The sequence below is a fragment of the Amblyomma maculatum genome, chromosome 1 (assembly GCF_055883805.1).
Source record: "Amblyomma maculatum isolate TAMU_Amacu chromosome 1, ASM5588380v1, whole genome shotgun sequence".
Taxonomy (NCBI): Eukaryota; Metazoa; Arthropoda; class Arachnida; order Ixodida; family Ixodidae; genus Amblyomma; species Amblyomma maculatum.
In genome coordinates, this window is record NC_139344.1 from 385,940,422 (window position 1) to 385,954,233 (window position 13,812).

The window sequence follows — 13,812 nt, forward strand, 5'->3', positions numbered from 1 at the left end:
TCGTGTCGTCGTTTGACGTATTGGTCGTTTCGAAGTCATAATCAGCCATGCCCAGGCATTGTACTCATTACTCATCGATGTTTTACTTGTTTCCAGTCAGTTTTGAGCAATCAAGTCGTCGTAACATATTGGTTCTTTCGTAGTCATGATGAGTCATGCCTAGTCATTGTAGTCATTCCCACTCACAGCCAACGTTTAAGGATCCATAAACGATGCTCACAGCTAAGCATTTTTACTCATTCCATATCCGTTGCGGTTATTTCAATGGCGTCTCTCACAGCACGAGTCGATGTAGGACGGTAAATATCATGAACCTAACGTAACCTCATTTCAAATAGTCATTCTACATACTAGTCGTTTCGTAGTCAGGATGAGTAATTACCATTAACAGTAAAGCATTTTTACTCATCTTCAATAAGTTGCGATCGTTACAAGTCATCGTTTCTCATATTGATCGTTTCGTACACATTAGTTATGATTAGTCACGGCTACTCATCTTATTCGTTTAAAGTCAGTTCCTATCATTTAAAGTCGTCGTTTGACATATTTGTTGTTTCGTAGTCATGATGAGTGATACCTAGTCATTGTAGTCATTACCACTACTAGTTAAGCATTGTTACTTGTTTTCTATCAGCTGTGGTCATTCCAAGACATCATTTTACATATTGGTCGTTTTGTAGTCATTAGCAATCGTGATGAGTCATCCCTAGTCATTGTAATCATTACCACTCATTGCTAAGCATTTTACTAATTTTCAATATCAGTTGCAGTCATTACAAGTTGTAGTTTGACATACTGGTAATCGGAAGTCAGTATTGAAAATGATTATTAGTCATCATATATACTGATGTCTATTTGTCTTTTGTTCATACTTATCGCCTTCAATCTTTCTCATCCTTAATATCCATCCTAACACGTCCGCTATTTGCGAGCGGCACATTAGCGCACAGATCACGCGCACACATTTTCGCTAAGCAAGCTAGCCTAAAAGCTTTCCGGGCTCATGCAGGTTGCTGCAGACGAAGGCGCTGTAGCCTGGCATTCTGCCGCTATGCACTTCTTACAAGAAAAAAAATCCCGAACAACAAAACCCAGACGCGCAATACAGCAATCTCCACACATGGACTGCGGTGAAAGGCGTCCACGCTTGACTGGAAGCTCGATGGTGAAAGTGAGCAAAAGCACATCACGTGACCCATGCTTACGACTCGGTGGCGGAGTCGATCGCGTAGGGAAAAGAATCACGGTAGTCTGAAAATTATCGAGTGATTTTAGTTAACACATGCAGGCCGCGCAGTGTTGCGACAAGTAGGAATCACTCCCCGTGGGCGGCTCCACATACATGCGGGCCGCGTAGTGCTGCGACAAGTAGGACTCACTCCCCGCGGGCGGCTTCAAATATATCGGCCTTAGCCCTGAACACTCAGTCTTCCATGCCTCCACTTCTGAAGCGTATGTATCCAGAGCCTCATGCAGAGCGCTGAGCCGAGCTACACAACCCCACAAACGTTTCGCCTTATCAGCCCTATGGTACCGCAACAAGCAAAATGCTTTCACAATTCCCAGCGCCAAAACTGTTACCCCCGCAGATAGGTTGCCATCGCGCTAGCCTGACCGATTCCTCTACCAAAGTAGTCGTTAGCAATTCTCAACAATCTATTCATAATTTCGATGCAGGTTGTACCTGCTGACAGCCAAAATCTTTCTCCCATCTCTCCCCTTACATTCTATATATGCCTCGTCTTCTCATATAATCCCCAGCAGATGAGACGCTAAGCGAGAACGCACAGGTGCGTGCTCCAGTCTGAGAACCCAACTGCCGCAGGCGAAGTGCTCTCCTCAGCCTATGAACCTATTGTGAGCGCCTTCCATGATCTTCTTCTTTCATTTGTACAGGCCATGATCTTCTTTTATTTGTACATACCATCGTCATCGTCCCGCGGCGATGGCTTCGGCACGCGCCTGGGTTCGTGATCGGATTAAAACGCAAACAAGGCATCGCTGGCCTTGCCGTCAAGACCTTGCATCTCAACCTAGCCTTCTTGCACAAGTGGTGGAGGTGAAATTCGATCCCCTTGCTACCTTGGGCCCTGCCTCTCGCTAGAGATACGTTCCAGTAACCGTTTGGCAACTACCACCATCTTATGTCTATACCGCGAGTACCCACGAACCAGCCGGACCCTCTACCTCGGCTGCACCACCCCCGCCGGCAATGCCTACACGACAACGCGACCCGCCGCTGTTCGCTGGTCGTCGCGATGAAGACGTTGATGACTGGCTGGACACATATGAACGCTGCAGCGCCCACAACCGGTGGGACGATGCTCTAAAATTTCTCAATGTTTCTACCTCATTGAGGTCGCCAGAAACTGGTTTATTAATCGCGAACTCCACACCACAACTGGACCACTTTCAAACAGCTGTTCCGCCACTACTTCGCCGACCCGGCAGTCCGGACCGAGGTCGCGACGAACAAGCTCGCTTCAGCCTTAAAGGTCCCGATGAGTCATATGCGTCGTACATTGAGGCCATACTTGCACTTTGCCGGCGTAATAGTCCCACTATGCGGGAACCTGAACAGGAAGTACACCACGTCTTGAAAGGAATCAATTCTATGGCTTATTACACTTTAGCTGCCCAGAATTCTTCAGCTGTGGATTCCATTATTACGACCTGTCAACGCCTCGACCAGCTGCAGTCCCGATTGCAGCCCGGCATCGCTACTGGCCCGACCTTTGCTGACCTCGATCTGCAGGCAAAGATTCGAGCCCGCACCTCCCTTCCCAAATCAAATCATCGTAAATAAATGTTTTCTCCTCCTCCTCCTCATCCGCGAGGAGCTCCAAGCAGTCCAGCCTGTCTGTCAACACGGGAGCGATCATTCTTCCGCGCCTTCTAATGACGCCGTTCTTCGCAACATCATTAAAGAAGAGTTAGCAACCATCACCCACCCTATGGCATCCAAACCTCCTGCAACCCGCCCAGCACCGACCTATTCGCACGTCGCTGCATCCCCCCCTCCCCTCATTTGGTTCCCCCCCCCCCACGACCGGTACCAACCTACAATCACATCTATGCAATGGCGACAGCTCAACCTGCACCACCCTATTACGCCCCTTGGCGTCCCTCCCGACCAGTTTGCTATTACTGTGTCATTAGAGGGCATATATCTCGCTTCTGTCGTAGCCGCCTTCAGAACGAGCGCCGTGGTTACGACACCTTCAAAAGTCACCTGCCGACAACTTCATATTATCAACGCCGGTTTATTCCAAGCCCACCTCGACGATCCTCCCCACCTCCAGAATCCTTGTCTGAGCCTTGTGGGACCCATGAATCCCGACGCCGGTCCCCATCCCCATACCGCCGCTCAGTTTACCCTCTCCGACCCGCAAGAACTGTCCCTGTCCGCCATCCGGAAAACTAAGCGTTGCAGTTTCCGGAGGTCAAACTGCACTCTGCGAACTTACCAAAAGTCCTATGATTTCTGTTTTCGCTGAAGTATTGCCGGTCGTAGCTTTGATTGATACAGGGGCTGCAATTTCTGTCATTCACACTGATTTGCGCTACTATTTGCGAAAAGCGACGACACCATATAATGGGCCTGAACTCCGTGGAGCCAATTGCGTCCCTTTGCGCCCTTCAGCGAAGTGTATCGTACCAGTTGTTATCGTCGGCGTCCGCCATCATGTGCAGTTTGCTGTGCTCTCACCTTGTGCGCATCTGATGATTTTTGGATGGGATTTTTGTCAACCGCTTCGGCGTTAATTTCTTGTGGCAACCATGTTATCCATATGACATACAGCGATTTTTCATCTGAATTTTCTGAACGACATCATTCCTTCGTTGCCGCCGCTGATACATGTTTTGCCTCCTCAGTGCGAAAAACAACTTACTCTTGTTTCTGATCACAACACTGTCGGGGACGTACTCATCGCACCATATTATCGTCATATTGCACACGGTATTGCCTTCCCGTCTAGTCTTGTCAGGTTCAGCAACGGCTCAACGACAGTAGCGGCCACTAACACTTGACGTGAATCCCTCATGCTCCCAAAAGGAACTTCTTTCTATTGCATGGTGGATGTTCAACCTTTGTCCCTGATTGTGCTCCCCGCCCCTCTGCCTCAGCACCGTGTTTTGTCAGACGTCTCTATTTCTGTTCTCAAAAAGACTATTAATCCGAACCTCACGCCGAACCAACGCCAAGAACTGCTGACATTGCTTCGACATCACCAAGCCATTTTTGATGCCTCTTCTCCACCACTGGAACAGACTAGTGTTGCGCACCATCACATCATTATCGAAGGTAACTCTATCATTCGCCCTCTCTAGCAGAAAAGTAATTGAAGAAAATGTAAATGACATGCTCCGTCGCAACATTATTAAACCCTCAACAAGCCCATGGTCCTCCCCAGTAGTGCTAGTTAAAAAAAAAGACGGCTCGGTACGCTATTGTGTTGATTACCGCGCACTTAACAAAACTGCCCGCAAAGATGTATACCCGATGCCGCGCTTTGATGACGCCCTTGACTCCCTCCAAGGCGCCGAATATTTGTCGACTTTGGACCTACGCTCAGGTTATCGGCAAATACCTATGCACGAAGACGACAAAGAAAAACCGCTTTCGCAACTCCAGATGGCCTTTACGAATTTAATGTTAGGCCTTTCGGACTTTGTAACGCACCAGCAACATTTGAAATAATGATCGATACTGTACTTCGTGCCTAAAATGCAGAGCCTGTTTATGTTACTTGGACGACAATGTTATCTTTTCGTCAACTTTTAACGACCATCTCACGCGCCTGAATGAAGTCCTCACGTGTCTCGTTTCAGCTGGCTTTCAGCTCAACACCAAGAAGTGCCACTTTTCACAGATGGAAATTAAAATATTGGGACATCTGGTCAGCCATGATGGCATTCGTCCAGACCCTGAAAAAATCATTGCGGTCTTGAACTTTGCTCGTCCACAACGGACTGCAGATTTGCGCAGTTTCCTCGGCCTAGCGTCTTATTTCAGGCGTTTTATAAGGCATTTTGCCACAATTGCTGCTCCACTTCATGAACCACCAAAAGCACGCAGCCCTTTCGTGTGGACCGAACAGTGCGAAACTGATTTAATGACCTAAAGCGCCCTCACATCAAATCCTGTTCTTGGCCACTTCAGTGACAGCGCTCCAACCATCCTACACACCGATGCCAGTGGTCACGGCCTTGGCGCTGTACTTCTGCAGCGCAATGCAACTTCGCGTAAGTGAATGGCTTCGCCAGTCGGACTATGACTCCAGCTGAGAAAAACTACACCCTTACCAAGCAGGAGTGTCTTGTCGTCGTCTGGGCTAACCAAAACCTATACGGTCGGCACTTCACAGTTGTGTCCGATCACCATGCTCTTTGCTGGTTGTATTCGCTCAAAAATTTGACAGGCCGACTTGGCCTTTGGTTCTACGCCTGCAGGAATACCATTTCGACGTCACTTATAAGTCGGGTCGCCAACACCAAGACGCCGACGCTCTTTCTCGTTGCCCACTTTCGAAATCAGCTTGCTGTTTTTCTTCCCAAAGCATTTCCACCTCTGACCCCAGCCGACCATCACTTTCGCTGACGTATATCACATTTTTTTTACGACTCTGTGAACAAACACGCTCTCCGCTCACAGCAATTAGCCGATGCCTACTGCCGTCTCACCATCGACCGCCTTATAGGCGCGTCGGACCCACCCAATGCTCGGCTTCGCCGACAGCTTCACAGTTTCAAGCTCGAAGACGGCATCCTATGCCGCTACGTGTATTGCCCTGATGGAACTCGCTGGATCCCAGTCGTGCCGCGTGTACTTCGGCCACGTTTACTGGCGGCTCTCCACGATGACTCTACCGCAGGTCATCTTGGTTTTGACAAAACCTACGACCGCATGAAAAAAACATTCTTTTGGCCTGGCCTATATTCCAGCGTTGCCAAATACGTCGCATCCTGCCCTCTGTGCCAACGTCGCAAGCGACCGACTTCTTCGCCCGCTTGCCTTCTACAACCTCTTTCTTCCCTGTCCTGCCACGCAATTCCACGTAGTCGGCATCGACTTGTATGGTCCCCTATCTCACCCCGACGGGGATAACCACTAGATATATAACAGCTGTCGCCGCCTTACACGCTACGCTGAGACAGCACCTGTACCAAATGGCGCCGCTGAAAAAGTAGGAAATATCTTTTTGCGATCAATTGTACTGTGCCATGGCGTTCCTCGGGTGCTCTTAGGTGACCTCGATACGGTCTTCTTATCGGCAGACATTGCCCAAGTTCTTCACGCGTCATCCACCATTCATAATACAACCTCAAGCTACCATCCCCAGACTAACAGTCAGACTGAGCGATTGCATCGCACCTTATCGGGTATGATATCTATGTACATCACACTAGATCATCGAAATAGGGACACTATTCTGCCATTCGTCACATTCGCCTATAATACAGCAAGCAGTACAGCGGACTACCGATTACTCTCCATTTTTCCACGTTTATGGCCGTCCTCCCACAATTCTCGACACTTCCTTCTCTACGCCCGTTTACTCCACATCAGTACCTACCCAGTTCTTATCTCGTGTCGCCAGAGGCCGTCCTCTTGCCCGCCTGAACACAGCGGCGTGCCAGGAAGGCCGCAAGAATCGCTACGATCTCAGCATCGCGTGGTCTCTTCGTCCTGGTGACGAAGGACTGCCTTATACACCAGTGCACACCTCTGGCCTTAGTGACAAATTCCACCACCGCTACCATGGTCCTTACAAGGTCATCAGCCAAACTTCCCCAGTTAAGTACAAAGTCACGCCTGTTGATCCCCAAAGCCGATCGACGCCACCGTGGAACTGAAATTGTTCACGTTTCTCGTTTGCAACTTTGTGCGCCGCGCTGCATCGGTTAGTTAGCAGCGGCCAGGCTGGCCGCTTCCGACCCCCCGGGCAAAATGTGTGAGCGCCTTCCATGATCTTCTTCTTTTATTTGTACATGCCATTATCTTCTTTTATTTGTACATCAGTTCAGTTCAGTCGTTCAGTCGTGTCCGACCCTTCGTGACCCTATGGACCATGTCACGCCACGCTTTCAGGTCACTCTCTCACTATCTTCCTAACATCACATCTGCAGCGCCTCGAGCATGCCATCCAACCATCGCATTCGCTGCCTACCACTTCTACGGCGACCCTCAACCTTTCCCAACATCAAATCTTCCTCCAGCGACTCCTCTCTTCTCATCAGATGACCAAGGTAGCTGAGCTTTAACTTTACAATTTGACCCTCCAATGAGCACTCAGTGTTTATGGTCGACACTATCGACTGATTTAATCTTCTGGCAGTCCAAGGAACTCTCAAGAGTTTCCGCCAGCACCACAATTCAAACGCGTCAATTCGTCGGTGGTCAGCCTTCTTCACACTCCAACTCTCCCATCCAACATCACAACTGAAAAGACCATAGCACGAGTTATACGGATCGTGGTTGGCAGACTAATGTATCTGCTCTTTACTAGGCGGTCAAGGCTAACCATGGCTCTCTTCCCCAGAAGCAGGCGTCTCCTAATTTCATGGCTGCAGTCTCCTTCCGAGGTAATCTTGGAGTCCAAGAAGAGAAAATCTGTCACAGCTTCCACTTCTTGTCCCATGATGCTCTAGGACTTAATAGGGCAAGACGCCATGATCTTAGTCTTTTTCATGTTCAGTTTAAGCCCAAACTTCTCACTCTCTTCTTGTACGCGCATCAGAAGTCTGTTGAGTTCCACTTCACTTTCTGCCATTCAAGTGGTATCATCCGCATATCTAAGGTTGTTTATATACTTATTCTAGCAATCTTCCCTCCAGCTGAAGACTCGTCCAGACCGGCCTTCCTCATGATGCACTCTGCATATAGGGTAATTAGGCAGGGCGACAGTATGCAGCCTTGCCTCACTCCTTTCTCAATCGGAAACCAAGGAGTAAGACCATTGCCCTTCATACAGGTTCCTGAGGAGACAGATGAGGTGAATAGGAACTTCCATCTCTCAAAGAGCCTGCCACAATCTGCTGTGATCTACGCAGACAAACGCTTTCGCATAATCAATAAAGCAGAAGTAGATGGGTTTCTGGAGCTCTCTTGCTTTTTCCATGATCCAGCGAAGGTTGGCAATTTGGTCTCTAGTTCCTCTGCCCTTGCGAAACCCAGCTTGCGCGTCCAGAAGCTCCCGATCCACATACTGCTGCAGCCTACCTTGGAGGATTTTCAACATCACCTTGCTAGCATGCGAAATAAGCGAGACCGTGCGGTAGTTGAAACAATCTTTGGCACTGTCTTTCTTTGGAATGGGGATGTAAACTGACCTCCACCAATCCTGTGTCCACTGCAGGGTTGTCCAAATCTTCTGACATAATGTATGCAAAATGTTAACAGCGTCATGGTTGAGGTTTTGAAGCAACTCAGCTGGAATGCCATCAGTTCCACTAGCTTTGTTCTTAACAAGGCTGGCTAAAACCCGTTCAACTTCACTCTTCTGGATGCCCGGCTCGAGATCAGTAATCACAATCGTCTTATGTTGGTATTCAGATATGTGGCGCAAACAAAGACAAACACAGGAGAAGATCCACAACACACGTGGATCTTCTCCTGTGTTTGTCTTTGTTTGCGCCGCATATCTGAATACGATGATGCACCAACTAGCCTCTCAAGCCGTTATTTTGAGATGTCTTATGTTGGGTTTGCACATCCGGGTCCGTCTTGTACAGTTCTGTGTATTCCTGCCACCTCTTCTTTATCTTTGAGGCTTCAGTGAGGTCCTTGCCTCGTTTGTCTTTTATCACGCCCAGCTTAGCACAGAAGCTTCCTTTGATATCTTTGATTGTCTTATACAGAGCTCTTGTGTTCCTTCCTTAATTGGCTGTTGTCCTCAACTGCTTGGCACTGTATGTTCAGGAAGGCATTCTTATCTCTTCTTGCTATTTTCTGAAAATCCACATTGAGAACCTTGTATCTTTCTCTTTCCCCCATAACTTTTGCATCCCGCTTTCCTCATCTATTTGCAAAGTCTCTTCAGGTAACCAGTTTGCTTTCTTGCATTTCTTTTGCTTTGGAACTACCTTATTAGCAACTTCTTGTATTATATCACGAACATCAGTCCACAACTCCTCAGGCTCTCTGTCTTGAAGATCTTATTCTTGAAATCGATTCCTCACTTCCACAGAATATTCTGATGGAATTTGATCCAGATCATACCTGAAAGGCCTTCTAATTTTCTGCGTTTTCCTCAATCGAAGCTTAACTTTGGCAACAAGAAGCTGATCATCGGTGCCACAATCGGCCTCAGGCCTTGTTTTCACTGCTTGTTTAGCGCTTCTCCATCTCTGCCGGCAAAGAATATAATCGATCTTATTCCTGTACAGACCGTCCGGTGAAGTCCATGTGTACAGGCGCCTCTTGTGCTGTTGAAAATTAGTATTCGCTATGGTAAGGTTGTTTTCTTGACAAAACTCTACTAGCCTCTGCCCAGCTTAATTTGGCTCACCAAGACCGAACTTGCCTGTAATTCCGGATATTTCTACACTCCCGACCTTAGCATTCCAGTCTCCTATGAGAAAAACGACGTCTGGTGATGGATTGCGGTCTAAAAGACATTGTAGGTTCGCATAGAATCTCTCAACGTCAGCTTCTTCAGCAGTAGTGGTTGGTGCATAGACTTGGATAACTGTTATGTTGAAAAGGTTACCTTGGGCCCGATGTGAAATCATTCGGTCGTTTTTGGGGTTGTACCCTTGCACTGCTTTGCCCATTCTTCTGTTTACTATGAGAGCGACCCCATTCCTCCTCTTGGATTCGTGCCCACAATAAATGACATAATGGTCGCCAGAGTTAAATTCTCCCATTCTGGTTCACTTGAGCTCGCTGATACCCAAGATATCAATGTTCAATCTGTCCATTTCTCGCTTGACGACATCCAGTTTGCCTTGCGTCATAAATCTTACATTCCATGTTGCTATGTGATATATCTCCTTGCAACATCGGACTTTCCGGTCGCTTCCCGACACATCCACAACATAGCGTCCTTTTGGCTTTAGCCCAGCCGCTTCATTTATCCTGGAGCTAATAGGAATAGCCCTTTGTTCATCCCCAATAACGTGTGGGACGCCTTCCAACCTGGGGGGCTCATATTCGGGAGCCATATCATTAATGCTATTGTGACTGGCCATAGGGTTTTCTTGGCAGAAATCTGGAGTGGGTTGCCATTACCTTCTCCAGTGAATCACATTTTGTCTGAACTCTCTGCCGTGACCTGTCTATCTTGGGTGTCCCTACACAGCAGAGCTCACAACTTCATCGAGTTTCGCAAGCCCCTCCGCCACGAGAGGCAGTGATCCATGAAGGGGTATTTTACCATCGTCATATTCCCGCGGCGCCGGCTCTGGTGGGTGGTGGTGAAAACGTTTATTGTAAATTTGGAGGTTTGACGCAAAGCCTTAAGGGCATCGGCCTTACAATACTGGGTGGAGACCCTAGTCAGGGACCCTATTGGCGGTTGCCGCCGCCCGCGCACGCCACGTTAAGGCACTTTGGGCTTGTAGGTCGCAGCAGCCGAGCAGAGTCGCACGCGCCTGGGTTCGTGATCGGATTAAAACGCTAGACAAGGCATCGCTCAACTTGCCGCCACGACCTTGCTGCCACAACCTTGCCGTCTCAACCTAGCCTTCTTTCAATATTTAAACTTTTTTAAACATAATGCAGGACGGGTCACACCGGTATGAAATTCATATCGGATACCGATAAAAGCCGGCTTGGCATATGTACCGAATTTTCTATAGGGCACGCCAGGGCAGAAAAAAAAAATTTGCCGCACCAGCGCACCATCACGTTCTGTCCTGCCACGTAACTTCCACAGCGTCCAACAATCGGGCGCACCCTCAAGCCCCAACGACGTCATAAAGGATGCTTGGGTGCGGGGCGCGCGGGTGATGTGTCACCGAAATCGGTTGCGAGCGGTCGCCAGGAGCACTTTTTAATGATTATTTGCATATTATAAGCTCCACGTTAAGCTTTCAAGTTTCACTCGAAAACAGAAAAGACATGCTCCTCTATGCGTTGCTTGCATTAGACCGAAGGTAGCATTTCTTGGGTTCTTTAAGACCAGAAAGGTTGTACTTTCGTGGCGTGGGTGATAGCTGTGTAATGAAACACCTACCAAGGGCTCACTGAAGAGGATGTGAACCTTCATTTTCACTGTTCTGAAACCGCGATCAGGAGCCTGCAGAATGCTTGACCGGTCGACGCTCGAGCGATAACCTTTAACTTAGGCTAGTTCTACAACTCGGCAGCGGCAATAGCAACAAATGTGCCTGCTTAATTTACAGAATGCCTGCTGCACTCAAGAACAGTAATTTACAACCGGCAAATAAGTACCGAGATCAAGCTGCAAAGGCAACTGAACGAACTGGAATCTTCGCCTCTCGACGTTATCACTGCAGGCTTCTCTGTTTTGAAAACCAAAAGCAATTGTACAAAAGTGGTAGTAAGTTACATAACGCAAAGTCAAATGCCGTTCCTTGTGAAATTTGGGCTCAATTAAGGCAGCAGTTGGGAAGGGGAAGCATTTACTATACCTGTCATTAGTGATACAACAGTCCATGTTCATGCCTCCTCAATCTAGTCCTTGTTGTGCTTAGATGGGTTCTTAGCCATCGACTTTAGAGGTGCTATACTTTTTACGGCTTTCGCTGAAGAGCACGCAGAAGTTGCCCTGTGTCTACCTGTGCCGTGTTGCGCTCTCGAATTGCAGATGCTTGCATTCTGCCTGACACAACAACATGCAGGAGTGCTGAGAGGCAAGTGTTTGTCTGGCTTGTCCTGCCTCACGAGGGAAGCCGCAAAGACAATGATCACACACATTGTAGTTCTGAAAACGGCCCTATCGTGGGGCCGTGATCATTCGTGATATATCTCAGCGCATCTTTCGTAGCCAAAAACGTGACAAGGCTGTGTCTTGGTAGTAATGATCATGAACAAATAAGCAGAACCAAGCTCGGCTGCCTTATTCATGATATACATTATTTCTGCTTGCAGGACAACAAGGTCTTTAACCGCAAACGATGACTGTGACTGATACTGCTGCACCAGGGGAAAATACAGGGATTGGTTACAGATGATATGGAGGTGTATATAATTTTAAATGGCAGAGGGCTAATTAAACTTATGCGACATGCTCTACGAACATCAGATTTCACTGCGCTGAATTTTCCAAGCAATTACAATAATGACAAATTCTCCTCCACTTATGAAGACGCCTTTCACTCTTTTTCTCTCGTAAATTTTAAATACTCTTAGGTGCCTTTTTAGCGCCAAATTTTAAGTGACTGGAATTTTGTTAGCTGGTAACCGTGAGCAAAAAAATACAGTAAACATCAGAAAAGGATAAGGATGGCTCACTGCAATTTTGTTTTTGGTTTCAAACATCTGCATCACAAAGACTGAGCCAATGTGAGGACATGAGGTAATGATTGACCGTGATAAGAAGGCTGTGTGGGAACCTGAGCAAATAAATATGTATAGACAGCCTGTGCTGATTCATTTCAAGTTATTTAGCCTGAATACAACGGTTTATTGCTCAAATACCTCAGCTAAGTAAAATTGCCAGACTAATTTTACGAAGCGTGCATGACAATAGCGCCACTGCTATTCAGCAAATATATTATGTTGACAGAAAAAAACGCTAAAAAGAATTCAACGACATTTTCCTCCTACGTCAGTTTTTAAAAGGTTTGTCTTTAATGTCGTGAAAGGTGAAGAATTATTCAAAAGAATGTTATTTGAATGTCAGCTGTATATTGGCATTCAAAATGTAGCTGTGGTAAGTTGACCTGGACGAGCCTGTGGAAAGTGTCTCTGCATCACGGTTTCTTTTGTATCCTCTTTTCTTCACTTTGAATGCCTGAGCGCAGCTATAAAAGGCAAAAAAAAGAAACTTCGAATCGCCTTTAGACGATTTAAAAAGCTAAAAAATAAACAAGAAACGAAGTTATTGATTCTATTATCGCGACCAGCCGAATTCACAGCAAAAAGCATCTCGGCAGAAATTTGGAGTCAATTTTAGGACAAATGTTTACTCTCAGCCCTCTGCATGGCTCCGTGGATTCCGCCCACTTGCAAGTCGAGGCGCACCAAAAACAAAAACGCATGGGCATGAAAAGTGTATATTTGTGAACATCCGAGATCGAAGCATCCCGGAATGAAGCTGGCCGCCTGCGGCATCGTCAAAGTCAAGCATAGGTTTTTTTTTTTTTTTTTTTTTGGTTCGAACATTTGTCTGCCTTCTTGCGAGATACTTGCCTACTTCATAATTCAGACAAGCATAATGCACACTTGTCAGCCTTTGAAATCCCTTGCAAAGCGAGCGCACTTCTGAATGCGAAATCTGCTTACGACAGCGATACTTGCGTTTTTCTTCTGTGTCATTTTTACCATAAGAGCTTTGGCTTACGAGTGGTATTTTCTCAATTAGGAGCTAATATGCTAACTATGCTCGTTAAAGCGTCAATCCGTCATGCGTCATTCCATAAAATTATAATTCTTAAGAATGTACATCTTATATCACGACCTGCCAGCTTACAGACGTATTATGCCCTTTTTACGTAGAACAAAAATTTATGGCTCCGTGCTAGGTACAAGCCCAATCCTTGAAGATCCCATGCAGCATCTTTAAAAACAATCTTGTCCTGTGTTCATATTTTCAATAACATATGATATTACAACTGTCGCTCAACCCAAGTGCTCTTCCACTGAGTAGCCGTGATATTACATTTAAACACAGATCCACCCTT